Here is a 12,071-nt window from a genome sequence, read left to right as displayed (position 1 = left end):
CCATGCCAAACACCGCTCTATCCACTGCTCTGGTGCTTCTGTGATTTCTCAACTTATCAGCAAAATAACAAAGTCACCGGTGCTGAACATCTGGGGGAAAGGCAGCTTTAAAAAGCCAGGTTAGGCCTCACTGTTTCCTGACCCCGGGGGGGGGGGGGGGGACCTAGAGCACTCACAAATGGACTCACTTAGATAAGATGGATCTGTGGTACAGCACCCTAAGACAAAACATATTGCTAGTGTTTATCTAGACTTTCCCCACCACAAGCCATGTGAGTCTCTGCCAGAAGCAGTCTTGATTGTGTGATCTACTAGGCATGGCTGTGATGCTAGGATAAAGTATGTTACTATTTCCTCTCTGGAAATGCCCTTTGCCTTACTCTTTGCTTCTTTTGGTCCCCCAGATAAACTAGGCCATAACAGTAAAAGGTCTGAGAAATTCTCCAAAGCTCTTTGCTGTTTCCAGACCAGAGGACTATAATTACACCTTGTGCAATTAGAGTAGAAAAGAGGTCCCTAGATAACTGAGAATAGCCATGTTTACATCACAAAGAGATAGCAAAATGGTCTCAGGAAGGTTCTAACCAGTGTTACTGAAAGAGTTCTGCTCTCTGAATTTTGTTCCTGAATGAGGAACAGCAAGACAAAGGAGAATGAAGTGCCAGCCTAGACCCAGAGGACTGTTGACATTTCTGCAGGCATAATGTCGGGAGTTTAGTGACCTAGCAGTTTGTATTGGCTCAAGTCCCTTCTTCTGGTTCAGGAACTGAAACCAGGGTCTCCTGGGTGCTAGGCAAGTAAGTGTTCTGCAGAGCCACATCCCCAGTCCTTCTGTTAGGATGCATCACCACCAGCAATCCTGTGGCCCCTACAGGTCCCACAGTCCCATGCTTGCATGCAAACAGTCAGCATCAGGCCAGAGGGTGAATACAATCTTGACTTCAAGCACTACAGTGCAATTCTTCTTCGTTGGAAAGTTCAGTTCCTAGCAAGCTTGTTTTTCTCTTGAGCTTTCTGTTTAGGCTGCTGTAGCTAGAACACTAAAAATAGACTGGTGGATAGGTGAAAGAAAGAGGAAAGAAAAGGCACCAAGGAACAAAAAAGAACAAGACACCAAACCACAGTTTAAAAAAAAAAAATCCCCATGAAGTAAAAGAACATTATGTATTTGTATATTTTCAAAACGGGAGCCAAACTAAGCCATTAAATGAGGATTTTGTTTCACAAAGTCTGCAAACTATTCAACCACTAGCCCACTGTAACTAGAGGTTGGTGCCAAACAAAATATGTCAAGACAGTAGTACTCAATAAAATCTCAAAAAGCCAATGACATGCACACTGTATTTCATAATTAAAGCATTTACTCTGTCAGGGAACATACCTATTAACTTATTTAAGCACAGTGCTGGGCTGGCAGTCAGTTTGTCAAAAGCAGAGGAAAAAGAGCCTGCTGCTCACTGGCCCATTCAGATGATAACTGCATGTTTCTCCCCTCCTGGCAGGGCACCATCTGGTTAATTGTCAGACAGAACTGCTGGGTGAGGAGGAAGGGGGAGAGGCACAGAAACAACCTGGGTTTGTGAACACCCTCCCTGAGGCCAGAAGGCATGTCAAAGACGGGCTGAGAACCAATGATGCTGACTTCCTGCTTCTAAGACATCAAATCACTAGAATTATGAGGTGCAGCACCCTGAATCATTCTGGTAAGATGAATCTTTTTAAAACCTACGACTGACCATTTGGGTAGTACATAACCAGCCTCAGAGGACTCTTCATGCAACAGTAAAGAATGTGATCTACCTCTGGGTGGAGATATGTATGTCATTGTCTTCTCCCTTAAGAGTTAATCTAGCTGATAGGTGACTAAGGCTAAAAAAGACCACCTATCAGGAAGGCATGACCAACTTTAGAGAGGCAGATTTACCTTAAGCCATACTAAAGAGACAAGTGGAATAATTATCTCTTTAATGTGACACTGTACTTTTCCTTCCCAGACTTTCTGTACCCCCATCCCCACCCCACCCCCAAGCACAGTCCCTAGAAGACACCATGAAGTTTGGCAGGTCTATCCACCTTTCTGAATAAAATACAACTTTTCTCTTTTCCTTTTCTCTCTTTCTTTAGGATGCTGGCCAAAGCCTAAGAATGCTCTTTCTGGCATTTTGTATTTCCTTGTTCTTTCTCTGAAGCTCACATCCCTACTATGTGGCTCACGGCCCATGTACTTGATTTCCATGTCAGCCTAACTCAAGCAATGTGACCTTTTTCCTTCTTTTCCCTATTTTCCTACACTGAGTAGCTCCCAAGATTTATAGCTTTTCTACTCTGAGGTTTTTCTTTCAAACTCCAATAAAAGTTTCTCCAAGCTTCTGTTTGAATCATTTCTTAAATTCTTTCATTAATGATACTAGGAACCCCAAGAGAAAATCCCAGTTTCCTTGGCATCATCTAGTGACCATGAAGGGACTCCCCAAAATTTCAGCTGACATTAGGATAACTTATCTTACTGAATCTTCCCACTATCCTAATCACTTACATATAATGTATCTCCACTTTTTAAAGGGGAAGCCTAAATCTCAGAGGGATGAAGTGATCTGCCCATCTGGTTGTATTAGAAGCAGAAAGCAGAGCAGGACCTAGTCTTAGGCTTCCTGTCCAAATGGCCACTAAACTAGATGATACCACACCCCCTTAAAGCAGTCAAATGTGGCAATTTGATATGGAGATGGATGATAACATTCTCTATCAGTAGCAGTGAGCTGTTGTGTACTTCCATCTGACAGAAGAACAGAAGGGACACCATTTACTCATGCACAAAGCATGGTTGTAGGATGTAGAATTATGCTCAGAACTTGTGAGGGGACTTCTGGGTTCAAGGGGAATGTGGAGCCTGATCAGCTCACTTTGTGATGTGTTCTTCTCTTGCTGACAAGTCACCTGCTGATGCTGAAGTGCCAGCCATGTACCTATGGCTGCCTCTTCCTGCCAGCTTCCACCAACCCTCACATATGCACACCCAGTTCACAATAGACTTACACAGTCACAGTGGAGTGACTGACAGGCTATGATCTAACTTTTTCTTAGTGGAGAGTCACTGTCTCCCTTTAGCTACCACAGAGGCGCTGAGATATGGTAGAAAAGAATGATAATTCAACCTAGTGTCTTATCAAACATGCTACAACATAGTTTCTACCAGACTTTATCTCAGTGTTAGAGGGGCCAGGAAATCTTAAGTGTGGAAATACCCACCTGAAAGCTAGATATCCCAAAGGTCCTATCTTCTAACATGTTCATGTTGCTTGGTATTCTGGCTTCATCCAAAAATACCTATTCACATATATCTGAATCCAGCCAAACATGAGAAATACTTCTGTTATGTGTTCCCCAAATTCATACACTGAACTGGTTTACTCTAGCACTGCAGAATGTGGCTGTACTTAAAGATAGAATGGGGGTAGTCTGGGTAAAATGAGATCCTAAGGTAGGCCCTAATTCAGTATGACTGGTGACCTCATTAAAAGAGATTAGGACACCAGGAATGTGTGCACAAAGAAATATCATGTAAGAACATGTAAGAGAAGCCAACCATCACAAGTCAATAAATGAGGTCTCTAAGTAAACCAAATTTGCTGATACCTTTAGGATCTCTAGCTTCTAAAACCTGAGGAAATAATTATTAAGAGCTCTCCCATTTGTAGTATTATTTTATGACAAATCAACATAACTTCTCACATCATTTCTTTCATGCTACTGATCTTTCTGCTGGGTATGTCTATCCCTTCATAGTTGGGAAATCTCCAGTGTTCAACACCAGCTCCCAATCTCTATGAGCCTTTCCCTAGTAACCGTGAGCACCAAACAGTTCATCTGTGAATAAACGAAGGAGTGTACTTATCGGATGCCTTGCCTCTTTGTGGATAGTGAGTCTCACAGCACAGGTTATTCTTCTACTTATCCTTGAAGCCTATCACAATGCCCATCAAAGAGAAGACACCCAAGTGTGATGGAAGAATGGAAGGTAGCACCAATAACAATAGTGACCAAGATTCATACTGAGAGTTTGCCATGTGCCAGATCTTGTCTTATGCATTAGAACAGGACAGTTTGTTAACTGTATTAGTAATGATTCTCTAGGGAAACAAAACTGATAGAATGAATCTCTATATGGAAAAATGGGATTTATTAGAGTAACTTACAGGCCGTGATCCAACTATTCCAACAATAGCTGTCTCCTAAGGAAAATGTAAGGATCCAGTTGCTGTTTGGTCCTCAGGGCTGGATGTCTCAGTTGGTCATCAGTATACATTGGAATTCCAAAGAGGTCAGCTCTAATGCCAGTGAAGGAATGAACTTGTCAGTGAGAGTGAAAGCAAGCAGGCAAAGAGCAAAAACTTCCTTCTTCCATATCTTTTATATGGGCTGCTGCTAAAAGGTGTGACCCAGATTTAAGGTGGGTTTTCCTGATTCAAGTGATAGAATCAAGAAAAATTCCTCACAGTTATAGCCAGCAGGTTTTAGTTAATTACAGATATAATAAAATTGACCACCAAGAGTAACCATTCCATGAACTATCCTCTCGATATGACATAGACAACAGTGTTATCCACACTTTATTTTTAAGGACCATGGAATGGCAAGACACACTGACTTGCACGGCCACACAGCCAGAGACTTAAAATCGAGAACATAGCTCCAGAATCTATTTTGTTTTTTTTATTTTGCAGGGGGTAGGGGGTTGAAACAGAGTTTCTCTGTGTATCCTTGGCTGTCCTGGAACTTACTTTGTAGACTAGGCTGACCTTGAACTCAGCATTCTACCTACCTCTGCCTCCCAAGTGCTGGGATTAAAGCCATGCCCCACCCTGCCTTGATCAGAGTCTACATTTAAAAGAAGCAGTGTTTTGAGAAGAAAGGAAAAGAAAGAAGAAAGGAAGGAAGGAAGGAAGGAAGGAAGGAAGGAAGGAAGGAAGGAAGGAAGGAAGGAAGGAGGTAGGAGGGAGGGAGGGAGGGAGGGAGGGAGGAAGGAAGGGAGGAAGGAAGAAAGAAAGAAAGAAAGAAAGAAAGAAAGAAAGAAAGAAAGAAAGAAAGAAAGAAAGAAAGAAAGAAAGAAAGAAAGAAAGAAAGAAAGAAAAAGAGAAAATATAGAACAATAGAAAGCAGGGGAGATCACTGCTTGTGTAAAACTGAGCAAGATACTAAAATTCTGTGAAACTCTGTCTCCTCATCTTATCTCAGGGAAGGTTCAAAGGAGGCTATAAACATAAAACAATGATAGTGCAGAGCATTCCAGAGCCACTTGACTCTATTTCAGTAGCCAAAAAGTAACCAAGTAACCACGGGTCCATTCGAGGAGGTGGGATCTGCAGATAGATGCATCTTTACAGTGAAGAGCCCTGAAGAGATAAACTAAGACAGAGAAGACTGGGTCAGGCAAGGATAAGAGTTGGAACTAAATGTCTCTGTGTCTCCTGACATGGAAAGGAAGAGTACTGCTGTTCTTCTTTATCCTACACACATGCTGCCCTGACTAGGGGTGTCTCGGCAGACACCCTAGAATGGAGTTGTCCTTGGTTAAGAATCCACAAAGTGTTGACAGCCTTGATTGTTCCATAAATCAATGCCTTATTCAAATCTCAATTCACTAATCAGGTGACCAAACCAAACAATTGGAGCTGAGGTCACCATGTTACCTATGGAGTTGAGAGACTTCATTCTCTGCTCTTCACTGGTGCCTTTCTATTGTTTGCTTAGTTTGAGTTTTGTTTTAAAATCCCTTCAATGAACCACCATCATCTTTCTTTCCCTTTGACTCAGAAATACTTTGAGTATGAAACAGTGGCTTAACAGGGCCTAGTAATGACACATGTTGGTCTTGCACCTGCAAAGCTCTTCTCTAATGATTCTCAGATGACCTACATACCTAAGCTGGGAGCAGTGCGCTTAAAGTACATGGAAAACATCAACTGCAAACAGAAAGGCTGTGTTTAACACAACCTCTCCAGAAGACTCCCCTCAGTCACTGTAATCAGCCCTATTATGTCAGGTACCGTTCTTAATTATCTCCCTGTGACATTCAGTCTCAGCACATAGCTGATAATAAACTGATGGATTATCAAACAAGATTTCAGCATCAACAAATAACATCATGTTTTGTGTTAAGAGAGAAAATGCTTTCTATCCCTATCTGACTGGCTAAATATTTACATACCACAAGCCTTCTAGGGGCCTGATCTTTCAAATCTGGTTCTAGAAGGGGTGAGAGTGGGGTTAAAGGAACAAAAGAAAAGCATCCTGTGCTGTTGATGCACTCAGCTAAATGACTCGGGAAGAGGCCAGATACTACTTAAAACAGAACTAAGTCAATTCCAGGCCTCTGGTGTTGAGGAGGTCTATGGGTACGAGTGACTGTGGTAACAGAAAGTCAAATGAAGGCTTTTAAAGAATCCGTAAATGAAAAGTGACGGAAATCCAAAGTTTAAGCATAGCTGGTGGTGGTGTGCAGAAAGGAGAGGAGCTGGGTAAAGCTTGTGCTAATATGTCACCTTACGTTTTTCAAAGTCCTCAGCTTTCTCCACTTTATACCTGACAAAAAGTGATGACTCAAGATTATGTCCAATGGTCCTGGAAGGGAAGCCTCAAGTTTACACCTTTCTATGCCTCATGCAGCCACTCTATGTGCTATCTCTGTGCCTCAACTCAGAAACTACTGAACTACTGAAGAGAAAGAGGAACACAAAGTATTCTAATATGTTGTTTTGTTTTCTCTGAAAAGGTATTGCATGCAATGGAATTTAAATTGGCAATACCTGTAGTTAAACAATTATGAACCAAAAATAATGTAACAGAAAAAATAGAAGTGCTTATATGAATGTTTGCTTGAAAGACAGAAAAATTACTGTGGAAATTGTACACTGGTCAACTCAAACCTGTTACTATCCCAGGCAAGGGTACAGAGCACTAAAGAACCAACAGAATGGTTACGGAGTAAATTATGTCAAATGACCTGATTCCTTTTTACTAACGGCAGATCCTGCAAGATGTAAGAGCAAACGGACATGGGGTTCTTAGATGTGGTAAAGTCAAAGGAAGTTTTGGTCCCACCAGCCATATGCAAAACAGCCCTGGTCAGGCCTTTCCCACCAACTAAGGTCTGCAAATGTGCCTGAGCTTGATATTCTTAGTATGCAGCAGCTTGTCAGCAAATCAACATGGTGCAAGGAGCCTGGGGCCACTCTTCCCTGCTTGTGCTTGGGGACGGTGGTGTATGTATGTATTGAGCACCCAATAAATAGCAAGTGAAACAATTAACATAATATAATCCAGGTATAAGGCTGCAGCACTTCTCCTTTGCAGTGGTGTATTATCTGTAAAACATATCAAATATGGACCAGATGGACTAGTAGGTTCATGTTTTTCCTCTGTAATAATTAGAAGTATGAAAGGAGATATAAGCTTTTTAGAAACACAAGCAATACAATGACCAATGTATTTCCAATTTTCTTAAATATTTGTTCTCATATTACTAGTGAAAATATCTTCTCCCCTCCCTACAATCTTTTCTCTTCTGACACCAGAAGGATTGCCTCTTTTCAGTTTTGTGCATAAATGAATGCTTTAGTTTTGTTTGATTTACTGTATAAATGAAGTCTTTATTACTGATTTTACCACTTTGGATTTTGTTTGTTTGTTTGTTTGTTTTTTGTTTTTTGAGACAGGGTTTCTCTGTGTAGCTTTGCGCCTCTCCTGGAACTCACTTGGTAGCCCAGGCTGGCCTCGAACTCACAGAGATCCACCTGGCTCTGCCTCCCGAGTGCTGGGATTAAAGGCGTGCACCACCACCGCCCGGCTTTGGATTTTTTTCTCTGATATCCTATATCCAATATTCTCAGCTTGAGAGACAAACCAATACTTTACTCTGTTTAACTTCCACTTAACAGTCAGGAGAATGGATGTTCCATAGATAATATAATAGAATTTTCTATTGATGAACATGGAGGTTCATTCCAGCTTGAGCGTATTGTTATCAGCAGTGACACATGACACAACCATTCATGTGTGCATTACGTTATAGACATGGCATGTACTTGTGAAATGTCTTTTTAAGTTAACAGCCACTGCTATAGACTTTATATTTCCACCTATGATGTAGGCTAAAACTTTGTTTCCTTTTTACCCACAATGGCAATTCTCAAATTTGTAAATTTTTTTTTTTTTCGGTTTTTCGAGACAGGGTTTCTCTGTGTAGCTTTGTGCCTTTCCTGGAACTCACTTGGTAGCCCAGGCTGGCCTCGAACTCACAGAGATCCGCCTGGCTCTGCCTCCCGAGTGCTGGGATTAAAGGCGTGCGCCACCACCGCCCAGCTTAAATTTTTTATTAATTTGGCACTGTTCCTTTTACAGAAAGTTGCTGGTTTACTATATTTCTAAAACATTTTTTTTGTTTTTTGTTTTTTAACTTGATTTTCTTCATATAATGTAGTGGTATTTGCTCTGTCTATGACTTTGGGCTATAAGGCCAGAAGGAGGCAGTACTTCCAGCCTTTGTACATGACCTCTTAAAAGGTAAGGGAGGAGGGTCACAAGCCCCTTCACCCTGCTGCCTGCCTTCTGGTCTGTTCGAACTGCCCGGTGGATTTGCTCTAGGTAAGAACAGAGGATGACTTCAACTGTTTACTCGGTTCTGTATTTGTAAGTGTATTTCCTCAATTTATATTAGTAAATCCCTATTAACCATTAAACAGACGCACATGGATTGATCTTAAGAAGTGGCACCCACATGAAAAAAGACCCCACACTCCCTGTGGCTCCTGCCCACAGCCTCCATGGCAGCAGCGGCAGGTTTGCTCAGAGGCTTGTGTGCTCCCTGCAAGATTGCCTTGCTAGCATCCCCAGGCCACTCCGTCCCAGTCACAAGGATCTGAGCCCCATGTGCCCCTACTGGAGCTACTACTCACATGACCAAACCCTAAAATGCTACCACATGCGGGGCAGCTGCTTGTGAGTTTCTCCGCCCTACAGAGCTTAGCCACAGCCCAAACCCTCCAGGAACTACCTGACCCAGAAGCACGCGCGTTCTCTCTTCCAGAGAGAAAAGTGCCTGTAGTAGGCACCTTTCTAGTTCTATGCTTGTGGCAGCTGGATCGGGTTACAGACCCCCGCCTGGTTAGAGACTACCCAGTAGACTGTTTATTTTTTTTAAAAACAGTTCAGTGAAGCTGCTGCCAATAACATCTTTTAAAACTCCCGCCACCGCTACCCCGCCACCATTTTGTGTGCAGCCACCACAACACATTTAGCCAGTCCCGCAGTGTCTGCAGGTGTCCCAGGCAGCACTTCTAATTGTTTGCTTGGTGTATTGCCTCATCTGTTGTGATCCTGGCAGCTCTGCCCAGTGCTCACCGGTATGGGTTGCCTGGGTTAGTGTTTGATTCACAGAGCTCATTCAGAGAGCTGAGTCAGCTCACACCAGACCTGCCTTGTACGCTACACCTGGGACACCTGCTGGCCAAACATCACTACTACACCCCAAAACCATGGTGAGAACTGGGACTTCTGGAAAACCTAGGTGAGTTAGGACTAATTAGCTCTCAAGGATTTCCTCTGAGGTAAAAAAGAAAGAAAGAAAGAAAGAAAGAAAGAAAGAAAGAAAGAAAGAAAGAAAGAAAGAAAGAAAGAAAGAAAGAAAGAAAGAAAGAAAGAAAGAAAGAAAGAAAGAAAGAAAGAAAGAAAGAAAGAAAGAAAGAAAGAAAGAAAGAAGAGGAAGGAAGGAAGGAAGGAAGGAAGGAAGGAAGGGAAGGAAGAAAGAAAGAAAAAGAAAGAAAGAAGGAAGGAAAGAAACCTCAATAATTTTACACCTAAACTGATTAATAAATAAACAAATTAATAAATTTTTTCTTTACAAATTTTTAATATTTCTCAAAAAATGGCAGACAATATCACCACTCAGGAATTTAAAAAACTTTTTTTGTTTGTACTATGAATGAAATTTTACAGGACATAATTGACCTTCCTGGGATGTATACAATGTTCATCATACTAGCAATTAGCATAGTGATTCATCTCTTATTATTGAAAAATTGGCTAAATAATAACAGCAAAAATGAGGCATTAGTGGGACTGATACATGCTTTACAAAGTGGTAATGAGGACTTAAATAGAAGGATTATTTCTTTGCAATCTGTTAATTTACCACAAAACTTCAGTTCATTAATAATAACTGGACAAACCAGATTTAATTCTATTGATAATAGATACAAATACTTAATGGATAAAACAATAACCCTTCAGCACAATCTTAATGCCATTCAGATAATCTCTATGGAGGAAAGATCATCACTAATTGATAGAATAAAGTCTTGGGAATCATGTTTCAGATCAACATAAAAAATTGAATGATTATATGAAATCTCTAGAATCCTTTACAACAGAGGAGGATCAAACACTGTAACAAGTGGTAGTTAATCAATTTCAAACTCTGGAGGAATCTCTCAGTAAAGATAATATAGAAACTGAAAAGCAGAAGGGCAAAGCCATACAAATAATAACATTGCCAGGTGGCTCTTATAAAATGGCTTACCCTGTCACCATGCATGAGAAGCCAGCAGATGATACACATCCTGAAGAATATATAGAATATATCTGGCAACCTATTTATATGAGGGATTTAAAACACATTAAGTAGGCTGTAGTTACTTATGGCATATATTCAACATATATAAAACAGGTGTTAAATATGTGGTCTTCTACAAATAGAGTCATACAAGATGACTGGAATCAGTTAATCTCAGTTATATTAGAATACAGCCAGCAGTTACAATGGAAAAGCTGGTTGAGAGAAGAGGCTAAAGTCTTTGAACAACAAGGTAAGATCAGAGGTTTTGATTTCTCTCAAGATCAAATTCTTGGTGAGGGCCATTTTACTGATATAAATGTACAAGCTACCTTTGATGAGCATACATTATCTCTATGCCATACAGCAGCTTTAAATGCTTGGGGAGAAATTCCAGAGCCAGGGAAACCAACTGAGCTATAGAAAGTCTTCCATTGGTTTCAAAAACCATTTATTGATTTTTTTACAAAGACTGACCAAGGCTATAAACAAGGCAGTATCTGACCAATAATTAACACAAGTGATGTAGTGGGTAACCATTCTAGCTTTTATCTGGAAGTTCCAATCCCCATTGAGGCTTCGGCAACTGTCACGCCTACAAGGCTTGGCCAAGGGAGGTCCCTGGAGACCCGAGATCTGGATGGGCCAGCACTCTCTCTGTTCCGGGACCCTGGACGGTGGAGGTTGACAGAGCAGAGCTCCAGAGAACACCAATGGACTGTGATACACCTTCCCCAGACCCCGCGACCTACCTATCCTTTCATTTGTAAGTTACCCACTAAATAAATCTTCCTTTTAACTACATAGAGTGGCCTTAATAATTTCACCAATAAAGTATTAACTCAATCTTTGGCTTTTGATAATGCTAATACAGAATGCAGAAGAATACTTACACCTTTAAACGTCAAGTCAGCACCTTCAGAGGAATGGATTCAACATACAAATAGTATTGAGTCTTTTAACTATGGTAATGAGGCTTGGATAGGAGAGGTAATTTCCAAAGGTAGAAGGAGGCCTCAGAGTACGAAATGTTTTAACTCTGGTACATCAGGTCATATAAGAAGAAATTATACACAGGGTGCTCCTAGAAACAATGCTTCTTCTAGAAATAACCTAAACAAGAGACCCTAACCTTCTGGATTATGCAGAAGATGTGGCAAAGGCCGACACTGGACCAATGATTGAAGATCAACAAGAGATATACGAGGCAATCCTTTACTAGCAGGAAATGCCTTGTGGGGGGGTGGGAGGGGTGGGAGGGGGGTATGTGCTCTTGCAGGCTCCCAAATCAAATATGGCCCAAATATTTCCAATCACTGTAGAGGAAGTTCTTTCCCAGGACAATTAAATGACCCAGTGCCTAATGTAAAGAATGATACTGTACTGGATGATAGAACAACTTTGATAGATGGATCAAAAATTCCATAAAATGAATATTTTGGCAAACTTCCATAAATGAACA

Source organism: Peromyscus eremicus, chromosome 2 (genome assembly GCF_949786415.1).
Source record: "Peromyscus eremicus chromosome 2, PerEre_H2_v1, whole genome shotgun sequence".
In the NCBI taxonomy this organism is placed as follows: domain Eukaryota; kingdom Metazoa; phylum Chordata; class Mammalia; order Rodentia; family Cricetidae; genus Peromyscus; species Peromyscus eremicus.
This window is presented reverse-complemented; position numbering follows the sequence as displayed.